Below are 19702 nucleotides of genomic sequence, written 5' to 3'. Positions count from 1 at the left end.
CTTAACCTAACGCACCGAAGACTTATACACTGACCACTACGCTACGCTCACATAGGAGTGCATAACGCAAAATGTATATTAAAGCTGCAACAGTCGGGCCAACCGTGGCCCAGAGTTTGCTTGACCAAAATAATGTAAGTCAATTAAACTGCGTTTCACATAGTTTTTCCAACCGTTGGGCCAACCGTGGCCCAGAGTTCAGCCAACCAAGAAAAATCAAGTCAATAAAACTGCGTTTCACAAAGTTTTGCCCACCGTCGGGCCAACCAAGAAAGTTTAAGTCATTTAAACTGCGTTTCACAAAGTTTTGCCAACCGTCGGGCCAACCGTGGCCCAGAGTTTGGGCGACCAAGAAAGTTTAAGTCAATGAAACTGCGTTTATAGAGTTTTGCCAACCGTGGCCCAGAGTTCGGCCAACCAAGAAAGTTTAAGTCATTTAAACTGCATTTGACAAAGTTTTGTAAACCGTCGGGCCAACCGTGGCCCAGAGTTCGGCCGACCAAAATAATGTAAGTCAATTAAACTAGGTTTCACAAAGTTTTGCCAACCGTCGGGCCAACCGTGGCCCAGAGTTCGACCAACCGAAACTGAAAGTCTTTTAAACTACGTTTGGATGAGTTGTGCCAACCTTTGTCGCCAAAGTTGGCCCGACGGTTGGTTAAACTCTGCATTTAATGGTTGGCTTGCAAAGTCAGGCCAACTGTGGGCACTAGTACTTGCCAAAGTTGGGCAAACTCTGGCAACCAAAACTTCGCTTGCCAAAGTTAGGCCAACCTTGGGCCAACCTTTAAACTCTGGTGGCCAACCTAAATTCCACCTGGGGAGTGCATAACGCAAAATGTATATTAAAGCTGCAACAGTCGGGCCAACCGTGGCCCAGAGTTCGGCCAACCAAGAAAGTTGAAGTCAATTAAACTGCGTTTCACAAAGTTTTGCCAACCGTGGCCCAGAGTTTGGCCGACCAAGAAAGTTTAAGTCAATTAAACTGCGTTTCACAAAGTTTTGCCAACCGTCGGGCAACCGTGGCCCAGAGTTCGGCCGACCAAAAAAGTATAAGTCAATTATACTGCTTTTCTTGAGTTTTGCCAACCGTCGGGCCAACCGTGGCCAAGATTTCGGCCAACCGTAACTGAAAGTCTTTTAAACTACGTTTTTATGAGTTGTGCCAACCTTTGTCGCCAAAGTTGGCCCGACGGTTGGTTAAACTCTGCATTTAATGGTTGGCTTGCAAAGTTGGGCCAACTGTGGGCACTTGTACTTGCCAAAGTTGGGCAAACTCTGGCAACCAAAACTTCGCTTGCCAAAGTTAGGCCAACCTTGGGCCAACCTTCAAACTCTGGCGGCAAACCTAAATTCGCACCTGGGGACAAACCAGAATGATACTACTCGAGTATAGAAAGCACTTTAAACTTAATTGATATAGAGGGCAGTTCTAACGTTAACCGCGAATCGTGATTTGATTTGAATTATAATTACACTTCCAACAGTTATTTATATTCAAATTCATTTATAAAACATTTCTAGAATTTAAAAATTAGAAAATTTTGATTCATAAATTCCAATTTGGCCTAATTGAGAAAAAAAATAATTAATAATAATTATTAATATAAAAAAAAAAATTTTTTTTTTTTTTTTTTATTAATTATTTTTTTTTTTTTTTTTTTATTTTTTTTTTTAATTATTATTTTTTTTTTATTTTTTTTTTAATAATTGCTGAAGTCAAATTCCAGTTTTATTGATACTTTTACTGCACCCTTTATATTAAACACATATATTTCGTTTTCTACGTTTAATATGACAGTACATACTATGGAATTTTTAGACTTTAGACCTTTAAATATTAATATAGAAATTGTTTTCAAACTCACGTTAATTAATTTTAGAAAATTTGTTATATATATCAAATTCATGACTCTAAATTATTTAATAAAATAAATATAATGAACATAATTTAAAATTTAAAAACCATCAACCGATGTAAATACCAACGTTATAAAAAATTAAAAAACTTACATTCTTTTGATTTTTTTAATTTTGTGAAAAAAGTTGGTAACTTTTATTCCTATTAAGGGAAGTGTTCCGGTTGTGGGCACCCTTTTGTTTTTGCCTCATAACATTTGTCCATGTGCATATTATACAAATATATGTGTACGAATTTAAAGCTAGAGGTCTAAGGTGACTGTCAGTGAAGGAATTAAATTGATTCCTTTAAATAAAAAAGTTTTATTAGAAATTTAGTGAAATGGGAATTTTTTGACAAAAAAAATTTTGTACCCGGTTGTGGGCACCCTTGAAAAATCCGCTAAAAATGGAAAAATATTAAAGGAAACCAACACAAATAAAGAAGAAATGAAAGTTTCTTTATTTTAAGAGAATTTGCCGGGATAAAGAACAAAAATGATGACACGTTTTCACACTATGCTCATCGCTAACAAAAGCATAATGCTTGCATGTGAAGTAGCTAGTACGCATACCATAACGCACTTCTAATGCACTGAACGACTATATTCATCGCATTTAATGGAGTTTGCGGCTGTCACTTTCCTTGGCAGAAAGTTTAGATAGATGAGACAGTAGTCCTCATCATTGTCAGATGGTAGAGCCTCCTTAACATAAAGGTGCCCACAACCGGGAATTTTCCCGAATGTAAACACCGATGATACCGACTGAATGATGAATGCTTGATCAGCCATATTTGATGCGCATTACGAACTGCGCATACTACTGACACTCGCGAGTTCACGATTTTTTCGTGAACTTGTACCTCTACTTTTGAATAACTACTCTTCCTTAACAGTTCATCAAAAATTCATTAACTTTGTTTCAGTTTTTCGTTGACGTTCGCCATTTCTAATCAAAAGTGAATGAAAATTTTGAAATTTGGTGTCCCATCCAAAAGTGATATACTAGTTCACGAGAGATTCGTGAACTTTTTTTTCCGTGCATATATTTGTTTCGTTATCAATACGAAAAGTCCGTATTGTCAACGAACACGACTTGCAATACTTAGATCAGTAAAGTCTGCTTGTCGTCGAAGTTTACGTAAGGGTGCCCACAACCGGCGCACTTCCCCTAATATTTTTCAATCGAATATAAGATAGAAGATATTCACAAATTGAATTAATTAAAAAATCATCACTTTCTTAAATCTCAATAGATCAAATGCAAAAAGGTCACCAAAGTACCGTAAGTGAGGTTAAATTCGCTCAATTTTTCAATTCTTTTTTAAATAACTTCGGGAAACGATGAAAATAAATGTTGGCACTGAAAATATTTAATCTCTAAGGCTGCGGTTACACCTCTGCAGGTAGCCTGCCTGCCTGCAGGTTGTCATGGTAACGTACAAGAGTAAGAGAGTCAGTGACTTCAAACTTCTCCCTTACTCTCGTTGCTCCTGCCTGCGCAGGCAGGCAGCCTGCAGAGGTGTAACCGCAGCCTAACCCTTTCTTTCTCTTTCCTATTACTGCATAAAGAAATTAAAATATGTTGCTGAAAATTATTTACAAGCCGTTTTTTTGTGAGCGACTTTACCTTTAAATGAGGGTAAATTCGCTCACCATTATTATTCTGGCAAAATATATTATAATCTGCAAAAATGAAACTAAATATTCTTTAGAATTAATAAAAAAAAACATTAAGAATAATATCCAAAGTTATTGGAATAAATATTTAATATTGTTTTATCAGTAAGTAATTAGTTTCAATCATTCAATCAAACGTACTCATAACCATAAAAAATAAGGTTAAGTTTGACAGTTTAGTGCTTAAACCGTTTTAAATCGTCTAATTTTCAGTTATAAGAGTTCTATTATTTGAAAAAATCGAATTATAAATTAAAGTAATTAACATACTTTAAATATCCAGGCCCAAACATCTTTTTTGTAGACTTATTTCCTGAGCGAATTTACACAACAAATTTGAATTTTTTTTTAAATTGATTTTTTGCAGAATCTGTTTATTGCTTTTAGTTTTGTGCTTTATGAAAATCATGTTGGAGATACAGAAAATGTAATGTTTAGAAGGATTCAACTTAAAAATTTTGAAATAAAGCTTTATTCCTTATTTTTTCATACTACTTGTTCAATATGAAAATTATTCACTTGTGGTTTAAACATAATTTTTATTGAAAGTTACCAATAAATTTGCTGTAAATAAATTTTAAATTAAAGTTTAGCATTTATATTAACCAAAACAATTGTAAATCTTAAATATTTCTGTCTAAAAAGTATGTTAATCGAATTTTAAAAAATAGATATCTGTTGAGCGAATTTACCCTACATGAGCGAATTTAGCCTCACTTACGGTACTCTAATTTTATGTCCGCACGTGAGACCTACAATTTAAAAAAAATCATCCCTAAAGCTTTTCATAAGCTCGACATATTTATGAAAATTCAATTTTTACACACCCACACACATACGGAATGACATTTTTTTTAAATGTGATTTTTAAATTCCTGATGTCAAATAACATCAGAATAGGTATGTCAAAAAATCGAATTTGAAAATTGTTAGTATTGGCTCAAAATTTCTAAAGCGTGCCACTAATTTTTGGATAGAGATATTTTTATATTATATATTATATACATTTTCCTAATACTAAGTTTTGCGCCTACAGAGCGACTTGAAAATTAGGAGTACTCGCATTTGCCTGGACCACCCGTCTAATGGGTTTTCTCGCCAGTGGAGAGGGAAACTGTAGAAAACCTCTCCTGAGTACAACCGGTTTATCGACAGTCGAGTTCTAATGGTGTGTACCGGACAATAATCGACGGTGCACATCATTATACCTCGACGTCAAACCTCCCGCTCAGATTATCTCACGTGCCGGAAAAATACCAAGCCAAATGGGCGCGAACCAAGGGTACTATACCCTTGGTCCTTAAACGACCGCCAAGCGAGGCATCTATCCGACTGAGCTAATCTGTCGGTATTTAATTAATTATTAAAAATAATGAATTTATAGAAGAATTTTAGTTGAAAACACTAAATACATTGAATTTTGTAGACGTACGTTACAAAATGATTACAAAAATTAAATTATTTTTAAAAGTAATAAAATAATGGAAAAATAATAACAATCAGATATTTATTTAAATAGAAGTTACTGATATTATTACGAATAATTTTACAATTAAATAAATTCGTAAATAAATGTAACAACATTTTTTTGATATTAAATAAGTTTTTTTCTTTATTTTTTAAAAACTTTCAAATCAATTTTCAATTAAAATTTGTAATTGACAAATTTATCAACATTTTTTCCCTTATTTTTAAAAAACTTTTAATATTATTAAAGCATTTGTAAATTGAGAATTTTCTACAAAAATGTTAAGAAACTGGAATATTTAATATTTTTTTTTTAAAGAAAAGAATCAGTTTGTGAACAATATTGTTATTGAAAAATTAAAATTATGCATAATAAAGGGATATATTTCCTATTTTTGCAAAAAGAAAATTTATTTGTTAATCAAAATTTTTTGTAATTTTATAATTTTAAATATTATTTTATTTTAAATCTTGAAAAAGTGCATACTTTCAATTTGTGAAACAATATTTTGTAAAGAAAAAAAAACAAAAGCATACACAAAAACTAACTTTAAAGTGTGAACAGACAGAAAAAATGAAACGAAGATTAAATTGAAAAAATTTAGAGTCAGAATTCCTGAAAGGAGCCACCCAAAACCTTTTAATTTTCTTGTCAATTTTTGACGTGTAGGTCAAAACTGACCTTAAAATTGACCTAAATTTTAAGAAAATATCAGATCAGAGGGAGATTTCTGGTCAAATTTTAACTTGTAGGAAAAAACTGCCATTAAAATTAAAGTACATTTTGAGGACAGAAAAATAATTTTAATAGAATTTTAAAAAAACATATGTCAATTTATAACATCTTTTATTGATTGAAACTTAATATTGAAATTTAGGTCAAACTTCTTTTAACCAATAGGTCGAAAATTCCGTCAAACTTTAATATAAGGGTACGACTTTTTAAAAAATCCTAATTAATTTGCTTTTTTCATGTATAGGCTAAAAAATATGTCAAATTTGACCTAAATTTTAAGGAAAGGTCAGGTCAGAAGAAGTTTTTTCGACAATTTTTGCGGTGTAGATGAAAACTGACCTTAAAATTGACCTAATTTTTGAGGGCAAAGGAAATTGTTCGTCCATTTTTTCCGTTAAGGTCAAAACTGCCCTTAAAATTGACCTACATTTTGAAGGTAAAGGGAATTGTTTGTCAATTTTTTACCTGTAGGTTAAAACTGCCCTTCAAATTAACCTAAATTTTGAGAGCAGAAGGAATTGTTTGTTAATTTTTGACCTGTAGATTAAAACTGCCCTTAAAATTGACCTACATTTTGAGGTCAGAGGGAATTATTTGTGAATTTTTGACGTTTAGGTCAAAACTGCCCTTATAATTGACCTACATTTTGAGGGCAGAGGGAATTGTTTGTCGATTTTTTACCTGTAGGTTAAATCTGCCCTTAAAATTGACATAAATTTTACGGGCAGAGTAAAACGCAATTTTTAACGCTTAGGTCAAAACTGCCCTTAAAATTGAACTAAATTTTGAAAGCAGAGCGATAAGTTTGTCAATTTTTAACTTTAAGTCATAACTACTCTTAAAATTGACTTAAATTTTGAGGGCAGAGGGGTTAGTTTGTTAGTTTTTTACCTGTAGGTTGAATCTGCCCTTAAAATTGACCTAAATTTTGTGTAATTTTGACCTGTAGGTAAAAACTGCCCTTATATTGACCTGAATTTAGGTCAAATATAACTTGTTTCTGGCGATGGACCTACCTTGACAGTGGGCCAACCTTGACTATGTTCCCCCTACTATAAGGGTCCCTTAAAACTTTCTGAAACAGCGGCGGCGGCGATATGATTTTATATTAATAGGGATAGATATACTCACTCACGATTTATTTTCTTGTAGGAGTTAAAGCACACGTTCGGTCCTGGTATTTTTAAATAAATATAAACCGATCAAAAATATTTTTTCTGGAAAACATAGAAATAAGTAACATTAAAATTTTTCATACCTGTATGCTAATAACTTTTTCTAAAGAATAGTTTTAAAAAATATTTAAATTCAATTTGAATTTTAATTCTTGTCCTCACATTAATTTATTGTAAATGTCTCAAAATAATAAACAATAAAAACAAAAATTGTACCGGTATTACTGTAATTTTTTAGTGGAAAATACTTGTACCGTAAATGTGTAATAATAATCCATATTTTCTTATTCAGAGAAATTGAAACAAATAGCTTTCCTCACATAACCGCTGTCTACAGTTAATTTTAAAATACAAAATTTTTAATAATTTATTTTTATTATAATGTTCTTGTATGTATGGTGTTCTGTTTGGAATGAAACTTTACCAAATTATTAAGTGATTTAAAGGTTATGGTGATTTTTCTATCAAAAAACATGAAAATTATAATTCGTCTTGGTTATTTTAAAAAGTATTTAAATTGAAAATTCGTATTTAGTAAATTATTTTCATAAATTTAAAAGTGGCATGTTGATTATTGTAAGGTTCTCAAAATATTAACTTCAAGTTTATTTACATTTTTTTTAAATTCATTATCAGATTTTGAGAACTTGCTCCTCAATGAAAAATTTTAACAAACTACGTAAAACATCTGTATTTACCAATCAATAAGAAGAATGAATTAAATATTCCATTAAAAAAAATTATTTACAAAATTATTTAAATAAATGAAGTGTTTAAGAAGCGCAGTCCTTACAGCGAGCAGGAACGATAACACGCGCGTGGTACGCTCAATAAGGACCAGAGTCACGCCCTGCACCGCGGTACAAATGCTTAAGTTTAAACAATTTAAAACTTCGTGCCATTTTTTTCCAACGGGATATTTTTCACTGGTTTATAAAGAACATTTTAGTAATTTTTTCAACTTAAAAAATCATCTAGAATACTATTTATTTTTAATTGTTTATAAATAAACAATTGCTTTTTTCACTAAAATTAAATATTTTTATTTGAAAATAATGGCAGTTATACTTTATTTCAAGACAAGTAAAATGCAACTTGAAACATTAAAATCGATCAATAAGTTTTTGAGAAATTAATTTTTTAATTAAATACGTTGAAAATTTTCAATAGTTAATAACATTAACAAAAAATTTTTTTTTGCAAAATCCTTTGGTATTATGGTTTCTTATATAAAATACTATTAAAATAACCACATTACTACGAAAAAGAAAATTAAAAGGTTTTGGGTGGCTACTTTCAGGAATTCTGACTCTTTATATTGTTCACATGATTCATTCACAAAAATAACACAAACATGTGAAATTTATCCATTTTAAATTATTTACATAAACTTTTATTTCACAAGTTTACTTTTAATTCTTAAACAACACATTTAGGTTATTTTGTATAGTTTTTCTTCTTTAGCATGCGGTTCATGCACACTAATACTACTTTATATTATATACGTTTATTACAAGGATGACACACAACCTTATTTTTTACTAGCATTTCGTATACGACTTTGCATCTCGAATGGCCACTACCCACTCGAGATGAACCATTCGGAAATTATCGCATACGACATGAAATCTCGCATGCGACAAGCGTTCGAGTATATCTTTTTCCATCTCGAATGGTCTGTCGCATGCGACATCTAGGGTCATCGATTCGAGAATACGGCCCCTGTGTTGTGACATATGCGAAGTGTAATCAAATCTCAAGCAGTTTCCCGTTTGAAAAACAAAACGTTCTCGTGTGAATTTCTATTATAGTGATTAAAAGACGTGTAAATCCTCCAAAATGGGAAACTCCTTTTCGGAAGGTTCCTCCGACGAGAAAGAAATCTTGAGAAATTTCGACCAAGAAGCCAAAACTATCGTTGAAAGTGGAACGTTGCCGAAAAAATCATGCGATCGATACCTTTTAGTCTACAATACATATAAAAAATGGAGAGAAGATAACAAAAATTCCTTGTCGAATTCAGAAGAAAACAATTTAATTGTTCATTTTGAGTAATTGAAAAGAAAATTAAAACCACCAACATTGTGGAGTGTCTGGAGTATGTTGCAAAAAACATTAAATGTAAAGGACAATATTAATATTAGCAATTTTCTAAACTTGAAAAGTATGATAAAGACTAATGCCAAAGGTTACAAACCCAAAAAATCTCTCGTTTTAAGATGGAACCAAATTATGAAATTCATGAACGAAGCTCCGGATTTTGTTTATTTATTCATAAAGATAATAATATTGTTTATTTATTCACTTTTTAAATAATAATAAATTAATATTAATTAATAATAATTAATTATATGTGACGTGCTCTCCAGAAATTATAAATATTTAATTAATTATTTAATAATAATTAATTTTAATTTATTGGTCATACTGATTTTTGGAAATTGTGGTTGCATGCGATGTGATGGAAAAACGAACGTGAAAGTCGAAGATGTAGAAGATTTGGGGAATAAATATTTGGTGTCAGTGAATGTCAACAAAAATGAGTACGCGGGACAATTCATTATTGGCAATCTCTTCTACGACAAAGTTAAAAATTATATGGGATTGAGACCACCTGGTGAATTTTGAGAGAGATTTTTTTTCAGGTACCAAGATGGTAAATGTAAACACCAAGTTGTTAGAAGGCACAAAATTGGAGAAGTTCCACAAAAAATTGCTGCCAATTTGCAACTTCCAAATGCTGAAAACTACACAGGCGACTGTTTTAGACGATCATCAGCTACTCCACTTTCTGACTCTGGAACAAATATGCGAATGATCAAACAACTAGGGAAATGGCGTTCAGATTTAATTGCACAGGGCTACATTAAAAACTCAATGCATAACAGGCAGATTATTTTTGATGGCATCATTCAAAATGCTACAACAGCAAATGCTCATTTAAAACCACTTAGTAGCGTGCAAAAAACTATCGAAACTCAAGAATCTGATTGAAATTTGAATTGGTCAGATTTTTTTATATGTATAATAATAGTGTTTATACACGTATTTACACATGTAAAAAATTATTATACGTGTAAAAACTTTTCTTCGTGTATTTACATGTGTCCAAATCAACATTTATAATTACTCGTGTTTATTTTCAATAGGTGTCAGTTAAAAATGTTGCGTGTAATTTTAACACCACATTTGGTGTTAAAATAATATTTTTTTTCTGTGAAATCGCTGTTTAAGTTGTTAAACGAGTCCAATTTGGACAATTAGGTTAATCGGTGATTACTTTCCGTTAATCATCATTTGGATTATGGTGAAACGCATTCTGATGGTTAAGATACTTTAATCACGAATTATTACACTAATTACAGGTGGTGAAATCGGCCCTGAGTTTAGTTTCGTGTCGACTCAAAACAAAAGATTGAAAAACATAATTATTTAGTGTCAATCACAGAAAAATTGTTTCCCCTGACTTACGTAACTTGAGCAACGTAAGTAATTAATGTAAGTTACGTGACCAGAGTAAATTACGTTAATAAAGATAATTACGATAAATTAATCAAACTTACGTAAGTTACGCAACTAGAATAAGTTACGCAATTAAATAAACTTTCATAAATGATCAAATTTACGTAACTTACGTAAACGTGATTATTTACGTAATTTAAGTAAATTTGATCATTTATGTAAGTTACAGTACGTACTGTGACCCGGCTATTCTAGTCGTGCACAAAATAACATTTTAGTTTAACAATTTGTAAACTAAATAGCACCAGAACGGGAATCAAACCGTTTGGTTTCTTTTATTTTTCTTTGTTATTAAATTGTAAACAATTATATTTAGCTCAATTTTGTCAATTACGTTAAATGTTATAAATTTTATAATTTTCACCTGAAAACTCGTCACATCGATGCTTAAATTCAAGTAAATAAATTGGGAATCTAATCGTTCCAATTCTTTGTTTTCATTGAAAATAATCGCGAGAGTAAAGACTCTCGCCTCTTGTCAACTCCACATTCAACTCGCGGAAAAGGCAGACAACTAAAGTCGTCGTGAGAAGTGCTTCCTGGCATATATAGTCGGAAGTGATTCCCGATTATCTAAGAGTGCCAGGAAGACGAATTCGGAGATAGCGACAAGTCACCTGTCAAAACATTGGGTCCGGTCATATTGGATCGGTGGCGTAACATCGGCTCGTACGCAGCGCTCATGTGGCGCCACGTGTAACTAATTACCGACGGTTGAGAGACGGTTACCAACGAGAGATAATTGACCAACGAACTTTAGATTAATAATTCCTCTGGGACTCACCTCGATAAGAAAAACGAAGCGCGGAAAAAGCGAAGCGTTCGTGGCTAGGAAGACGGCCATGTTTTTATATGCATTCTCGTTCTGGTTGTCATAGTGTGTGCGTCACAATTGTGACAATTCAAATCAAATTTAAATTAAAATAATTTTGTGTCTAAAAATGAGTCGTGGGTCGTTCCAAGACAGACGTCGAATCGACGGTGAGTCCCCTTAATATTCGAATGAGCTGTTCCTCTGACCAGTCTCAAATCTAATTGTCAAAACAATAAAGTCGAATCTTGTTTAGGCGGCTTGCCGCCGACTATATCAACAACTTTTGATTAAATAATAAAAATAAATCAGTGTCAAGTTTGATAAATCAGTGTTGTTCAGTGATCATCCTTACTGTCCCCCTCTCCGCGGTTATGAGTAATTTAATTAACGATAAATGAGCAGTCGGCATAATATGTTAATCTCTTGGTTCGGTCATTCCGTGTCAAAATGGCCTGGCGCCATGGGAAAATCCATACTCGATGAATAATCAAAATAGATAACAGGTTTTATATTAACCAAATTTAATCTCTTTGTTTCTAAATTAAAAAGTAGGAAAAATAATGCTTCCAAATTAAAAATAATATAATTAAATTTTGATTAAAAATTAAAAATCAACTCATTATGGTAGAACCTGTTACAAATGGCACCCAACTTGGGGCGCGATGATCACTGAAAAAAATTTATGGAATAAACAAGACTCGAATTTGAAAATTATTTAATGTGTAAAATGGAAAATCGAAAATTGAGTAAATCCGAGACTTTAAAATGTGTGAAATTTTGAAAATAAAGTTGGAATCACCTTTATGATTCGAACTTCAAATTGATTATTAAATGCGCGTCAGAACGAGTGTCACTTTCAATATTATTTAAAAAAAATTAATAATATTGATAAATAAAATATAATTGTTAGCGAAGAAATCGCCATCTCTATCTCGATAAAAATTCATTGAACTGAGCAAATTAATTTCATTTGCCTTTTGTCTAATTTAATAAAAATTAAAAAAAATTATTAATAATAATAATTTTTTTAAAATTTAAATTGAACTATAAATAATTGAAAAAAGTGAAGATATTTCCTAAACCAGAGTGGTGATTTTCGATCAATAAAAATAAAGTGTAAACTCAATTTTTTGTTAACCTATCTTTCCCTTCCAAGTCACTTATAATGACAGTAAATTAATATTTTTTGGTTAATGTTGTTTTTGACATTTTTCAATTGATTTGGTTTAAATTGACGGATTAGAGAATCTGATCTTAAAAATTCAGCTTCTGTTGAATCTTAAAAATGATGTTCGGAGAAAATTAATTTTTATGAACACCAAACTTCTAATTTAAAATTATTATATTCTCCCATCGTAGTAAATTGTAATTCGTCAAAATGAAAAAGATCGTGTTAGAAAGATCGAGTCAGATGAACTCGCCGGTAGCAGGCGTAAACCCATTTGAAAATTGGTCGAAAGACCAATTAAGAGTCCATTTAAACACACATAAAGCGAATATTTCGGGTAAATTGTGGGTTCTGGTTGATCGATCGTGGCGATTCCAACGTTTAACGACAAGCGATCGTGCTGTGGAGTGGCTTCCTTCGGACGAGATCCCATTTGAATGAAAAAAGTAATTCTCGTATGGAGCCAGCTATTAGTCCCTTTGAATTAAATCTTGTTGTCAGTCAATTCGAAGTCGAACGGGGCACTTGCCACTGCCCAGCCAACTGTAATAGTGGCCCAGCGCCAGCGTCAGCCTGGCCCAGGCTTGACCCAGCCTTAAACCGACCTCCAACCGAGACTCAACGTAAAACCGTGAAAACCCATGTTAATTTAAAATCAGATGATTGTGAAAATCGTTATTCTTTCAGACCGATAACTCGCCAGCGTTCAGCCGACGCTGACATTACTGACCACTGTTTCCAACCCGGTTACTCAAAGATAACGAATAAAGATTCGAGTTCTAGAGAATTTAATGACCAAGCTAGTCACCACTTAGGTAATGAGCAGATGTTTGCCTCGTATCGTAAACCGTTAGATTTAATCGTGCGTAAGTGGGGAATTAAATTCACTTCATGGCAAAGATGTCCTTCGAGCGGCACCCTTAATCTTAGACGGTTCAGCCTTACAATGGTTTAGGTGAATAAGTTGCATTTACTTTCATTTCAGTTTCTTTACTTTCAATTTAAAGCTGAATGTCGTGCGTATTTCGGCGACCGCAATTATCAGTGGCGACTTGAGGAACAAGTCACCGGCCGAATACAAGGACCCGAAGAATCAACGGCGAATTTTATTATTTGCATGCAAGGCCTGTATTCGAAATATACAAGACCTGTCACGGGAACTGAAATACTCGACCGTGTTTATATGAATCTTAGGCCTAAACTCAAAATGTCAATCCAGCGTGGCCAATTTAACACTCTTGAAGAATTGGCTATTCTCGCGTCGGAATCAAACCGTTTGGTTTCTTTTTTTCTTCGTTTGCCTGGCGCCATGGGCAAATCCATACTCAATGAATAATCAAAATAGATAACAGGTTTTATATTAACCAAATTTAATCTCTTTGTTTCGAAAGTAAAAAGTAGGGAAAATAATCCTTCCAAATTAAAAATAATATAATTGAATTTCGATTAAAAATTAAAAATCAACTCATTATGGTAAAACCTGTTACAGTACGTAACTTACGTAAGTCCATTTAATTGCGTAAGTTATTCTAGTTACGTAACTTACGTAAATTCGATTAATTACGTAAGTTATTCTATTTACGTAACTTACGTAAGTTTGATCATTTACGTAAGTTACTGTAGTTACATAATTTACTCTGATTACGTAACTTACATTAATTACTTACGTTGCTCTAGTTACGTAAGTCAAGGGAAACAATTTTTCTGTGATGGACTCTAAATAATTGTGATTTTCAATCTTTTGTTTTAAGTCGACACGAAACTAAACTCAGTCTGTTAATTAAGTTTCGTGTCGACTTGAAACTAAAGTCACTTTGTTAATTTAGTTAATTTTCTATTTAGTTTCGTCTCCGAAGCGGTCCGTGTAATAAATAATTATAATTAATAATAATAATAATAATAATAATAATAATAATAATAATAATAATAATAATAATAATAATAATAATAATAATAATAATAATAATAATAATAATAATAATAATAATAATAATAATAATAATAATAATAATTCCGTGCCCGGTTGGAACTTTTGTTCTAATTGGAACTTTTGTTCTACCCGGGGCGCATTAGAACCTGTTCTTTTGCGCGGGGTTGCTGGTCCTCTATCGGACGCGTGCCAGGTGGCGGATAGGTTAGCTTCCTAGAAATAGGTGGTATCGAGGAAATCAAATACTCGACGCGGACCAAAACCAGCAAACAAGAAACATCCATCATGAGCGATTGTAAAAACGAGGAAGAGTACCTGCGGGGTAATGCTACGGCTAAATCCCTCACTGGTTCCGATCGTCAAGCGCATAGCGTGGGGACGGTGGCCAGTGGCCCAAGGATGCAGGAGGGCAACAACGCGTTGGGAGTCCCACAGATCATCGTGGACAGGGCGGAGAGACGAGGGAGTACGAGCAGCGTGACGAGTCAAGCCAGCTGCATTTCTGTATTCAGTAATGCTTCTGCGATTGACATTGCTAGCTGCAATGAACATCGAGATGAATGCGTGAAGCTGCGGGCGGAAGAGGCAGCAAGCATTCTAGAAATGGAAGAAGAGGTCAACAAGATGCTCAAGTCCTGCGATGTCCAGAAGAATGTCAATAGGACAATTAAGGATGGACTTAGAAGCATAACATCGCTCATACGGGATGTGAAGGAGAAGCACGCAGCAGCGTCCAGAAAAGATGAGAAGTTCTACCAGGGGTTAGCCTGGTCAGAGGATGCACGAAAGGACCGAAGAATGAGACGTGACCGTTTTAATGCAGTAATGCTTAAAAACGTTGTCCTGGAGTCTCAGAAGCGGAAGAGAAGTGATCCTGAGAGTACGAAGGACCCAAAAAAGAAGAAGGAGGAGGGACCTTCTAGAAGGTCTAAAGGTAACGAGACCAAACCGGCACCAAAGCCAAATCCAGTTAAGAAGGGAAGAGCCACAGTGGTCGTCAAAGTGGCTGAAGGAGCTACCTTCGCCGAGGTGCTGGCGAAGGTTCGAAAAGAGGCTGACCTGGAGGCCAGTCAGACAAGGGTTGTGGGAGCTTTACCCACTAAAAAGGGAGACCTGCTCATTAAAATTGGGGGGTCTTCAAACAAGAAGTTGTTCACCGAAGAGGTGACAAAGGTGATCGGCGATCTGGGTAAGGTGCAGATGGCGGACCGGCGACCTACGTTGGAAATCCGCGATATGGATGCCCTTACAGAAAAAGATGACGTACTGTGTGCCCTGGAGAAAATTTCTACGGTGCCAGCAGGAAGTAGGAGGGTGACGGTTCTGGGACCAAACAAGCGAGGAGTAAAGCTCGCTGTCGTGGTCACCAATCAGGAAGACGCTGATAAGCTGGAGAAAATTGGGCACATAAAGATTGTATTCGTCTCCTGCAAGATAAGAAGCAGAACTATGGTCACAAGGTGTCATAAGTGCCTTGACTATGGCCATCTAGGTAGAGATTGCCAAGGTGTAGATAGGTCAGCTGCGTGCTTCAAGTGCGGAGAAGCTGGCCATAAGGCAGCAGATTGTAAGAAGAGCCCATGCTGCTTCTTATGCCAGGCAAAGTTCGGAGAGAAGGAGAATATCCAGCATGTCGCCGGATCAGGAGGTTGCAAGGTCTTCAGAACTGCCCTCGAGGAAGCAAAGAAGACTTTGTCAAGGACAAGGAGGAAATAATGCCAGAACAAGAGCGGCAAGAGACGGAAGACGATGTTGACCGGAGGAGTCCAGTGCTCAGCTGTGTGTGAGTGTGGGGGGGAGGAAATCATTTAGTTTTCCTCCCACCCACGTTCCTACAAAGCTAGAGCGGATTAAGGCCCAGTTAAGGAGTAGGACAAGGGGACCACCATTTGCGAAGTTGAAGGCCTGACGGTAGTTCCGCAGGTGGATCAAGTGTCCCAAATTAAGACGGGAGTGGAATAAGAAATGTAACCTCAATATTTTACTCAACAATGATTTACTTTCCAAAATTCAAACAAAATAAATTTAGCAAAAATTAATAAAATTTAAGGTTACTTAGGAACGATTAAATGTGATGCAAAAGGGTGGGCGCCAGTCCTAAAAGGACAGTCAACAAAATTCACAAAAGGGACAAAACAGATTTCTAAATAATCCCGAATAAACAAAGGCCACCAGGCTAATTACCGGCAATTATTTAAATTGAATTTATTTATTATCGGCACACGAGGCCACCAGGCTAAGTGTCGATCAATAAATACAAAAAAAAATAAACATAAACAATATTCTCAAGATAATTTGATTGTCGATACACGACAGCTACCAAGCTAAGTATCGACAATCCCACACTAATCTCACAATAATAATTTAAATCACGAATTTAATCTTCCTAAAATGTGTCCGGGCTAACTACAGTCCCATTACTTGGAAAATAGTAGAGGGGGTGGCTTGATGTCAAGATTCAATTATTCATTCAAGAAAGAAAAGACAAATTAAATGAATTTCCATAATGACAATTTATTAATCAAAATATCAATTGAATTTAACATAATAATTTTTAACAACGATTCTTAACAAAAAGAAAAATTAGAAAGAAAAAGATTCTTTTCCTTTCATGATTCGAGTTCTGAATAGCAAAAAAAATTAAATTTGAAAAAGTGAGGTTATGATTAATTGATAATAAAATATTCAAACATTGATATCCATTTTTCCTCTGTAGGAAATCAAACGAAGAATTCTAAAGAATACCGTTAAAAATCATCAAGAAATCTTACTTTGAAAAATTGTTGACAACAAATTCCCACGAAACGCCAAACGACTCCCTCCTCGGAAATATATTCCTCGAGAAATGAAACCAAGATCTCCGAATGAATGGCCCAACAAAATTGATTAATTTTTATTAAATTATTATTGAAATTTAAAAGATTAAATTTAAGCAAAGATAAAACTTTTTCGAGACAAAGCGTCCTTCTATCAAGAAACCCAGAAAAAGAATGACAAAATTACTATTGTTTATTATCCCCATGGAGATTTGTTAATAACCAAAAAAAATGAAAGTTACTCTAGTATACAATAATTCGCGATCATAATACAGTCTTCTGATTGGTGGATATTTCAAAAAGGAATCTTCCGATGAATCTTGATGGTGATTGAAAGTAGAACGAAATTTGAAAAGTAGAAACTTGATTATAGACAGAATAAATAGCTTGAAATGTTATTTGGAATATTTCTTCTAAAATGATGAATTTCTTCAAAAGAATTTGACGCTCGATGTTAGATCATTATTTTTCTCCTCCAATAGAATTATTTGTTGAACAAGAGATTAATGTTGAAATTCAAAAAGACTAATAACCACTTATGCATAAAAAGCTGGACTATGACGATCTTTCAGTCCCAAACTGACATAAAATCTTGAACAGAAACAGGTAATATGGGCCTTGTCTTCACGTAGCAATAGGAGTTTCAAATAAAGTTTAAAATATAATGAAACCTTCCAAAAGTAGAATGTTCTTGAATATTCCTCCAGGGAATTAAGTCAGTGTTATTTTCTAGATACTTGAAGTAGAGCTTGAGAATAATTGGCATTCCAAGAAAAATCCAAACAATTGGGTACGTCGGAGATATAAATTGAGAATCCAAAATTTAGGTTAGGTCAAATTATCCAAAAATTACTGTCCAATCACCAGAATAAGTCTTCACCATTTTCAATTTTCATAAAGTTGGCTCGCAAATTACATAAAACGAATAAAAAGGAACAAACAAATTAATTCTAAATTATTTAATAAAATAAATATTTTCAGAATCTCGAATCGTTTGGGAATTTTTGATTTAAGGAAGCTTTTATCATAAAGGTTATTCAACGAATTCAATAATAATTAAAAATACTTGTGAATTGTAAAATATCAAATTTTACAACGTCACAACCAAAAATTTGGATGCCCTGGCAGGCGTAATATACTATTTTTTTAAACAAGGAGGACATATATTCTTTAAATGACCCTAAATAAAAAAGTAAACGCGTAAAAAACCTTTTTTAGTGAAGAGGAATCAGAGTTATCTATTTGTTAATTAATATTGTTTACAACAATTTAAATACATTATTTTACGTTTTATTAATTACCTGGTGGTCATATTGGATTAATTTAAACTGATTTTGATTATGTGCATTAGCGGAATAAGAAAATAAACGTCCTTTTTTCAAACATTGTATTAATTTGTTAACTTTAATTGAACTAAAAAATTATAAACAATTAAAATTTTTAAAATCGGACTTGAGGGATGTCTAAAGAATTTATTCCCCTTTAATTTTAATCAAAGAACACTCAAATCGTTCCAAAATTGTAGGCTGTAGACATTTTTGAACAGTAAATTGTAAAAAAATCCCACTGTGGGCGCGTCAATAGCACAGCGCGCGCGGTCCACATGAAAAGGGCCCATATTGTCGGTTCTAGTTTTCAAAATAATCGCAATTTAGTAATTTTCAAGCAAAATCTTAATTTTTTTTATTATCAATCTACATGTTTTGACAAGTCGAATCATGCGATTTTCATTAATTTATCGATAATTTAACTGTTTGCTTTCATTGGTTCTTTAGAAAAATGAAAAGGGCCCATTTTATCGGTCATTTGCAAAAGTAATCCGTATTTTAAAAATGGAGGTGTCGGAAAATTTAAAACCTCTTGATTTTTTATCTTTAATGTGTCCTGGACTGTAAACAACTCTTATCTAAATAACTTCCCAGAAGAACCAGAGATATTGATGTGAGAGTCTTTTTTCGTAATTGTCGAAATAAAAATTTGGATATTGCGTCAATTTTTTCATAATAGAGCTGTCAAAAAATTTTAAATTAGTTAAATATCTATTCTTTTTCTTGAAATGACACAATAAAATTGTACCTAATCATTAATCTTGTAAAAAAATGGTTTTTTAATAGAAAAACTGTCCTTTTTAGAAAAGGGCCCATATTGTCGATTTTTCGAATTTTCAAAATTAAGAGGGGGGATGGTTTTAAAAATTTTTAACTTATTGGTTTTTAATCTTTTAGGTACCCTGGACTGTTAACAATTCTTATCTGAATAACTTCCCAGAAGAACCAGAGATATTGATGTTAGCGTCTTTTTTTCGTAATTGTCGAAATGAAAATTCGCATATTGCGTCAATTTTTAGGGTTCCGTACACCATAGGTGTACTGACGGAACCCTTATGAAATCACTCGTGTGTCCGTCCCAGCCACGCAAAATGGGATGTCCCCCCCCCTAACTTCTACAAATCTCAACCTGGTGAGTTGAAATTCGGCAGGGATCTTCAGTTTT

The 19702-nt window shown here is 33.4% G+C and overlaps 2 protein-coding genes across 4 annotated transcripts in view; one reads left to right on the top strand and one right to left on the bottom strand.

Moving 5' to 3' along the window:
• Nucleotides 1-19702, top strand: part of LOC122504118 — a 52076-nt gene that overhangs the window by 3142 nt on the left and 29232 nt on the right. The window lies entirely within an intron of this gene.
• LOC122504120 overlaps nucleotides 1-19702 on the bottom strand; it is a 66126-nt gene that overhangs the window by 42587 nt on the left and 3837 nt on the right. Inside the window, exon 2 of one of the 3 annotated variants that reach the window (XM_043615039.1) lies at nucleotides 6916-7001. The exons of 1 other annotated variant lie outside the window; for it this stretch is intronic. The gene's annotated coding sequence lies outside the window, so the exon portion shown is untranslated. The remainder of the gene's footprint in view (nucleotides 1-6915; nucleotides 7002-19702) is intronic. One more of the 3 variants, XM_043615041.1, reaches the window with a different exon arrangement.

This window comes from Leptopilina heterotoma, unplaced genomic scaffold (assembly GCF_015476425.1).
Source record: "Leptopilina heterotoma isolate Lh14 unplaced genomic scaffold, ASM1547642v1 Lhet_278, whole genome shotgun sequence".
Classification (NCBI taxonomy): Eukaryota; Metazoa; Arthropoda; class Insecta; order Hymenoptera; family Figitidae; genus Leptopilina; species Leptopilina heterotoma.
This window is presented reverse-complemented; position numbering and strand designations above follow the sequence as displayed.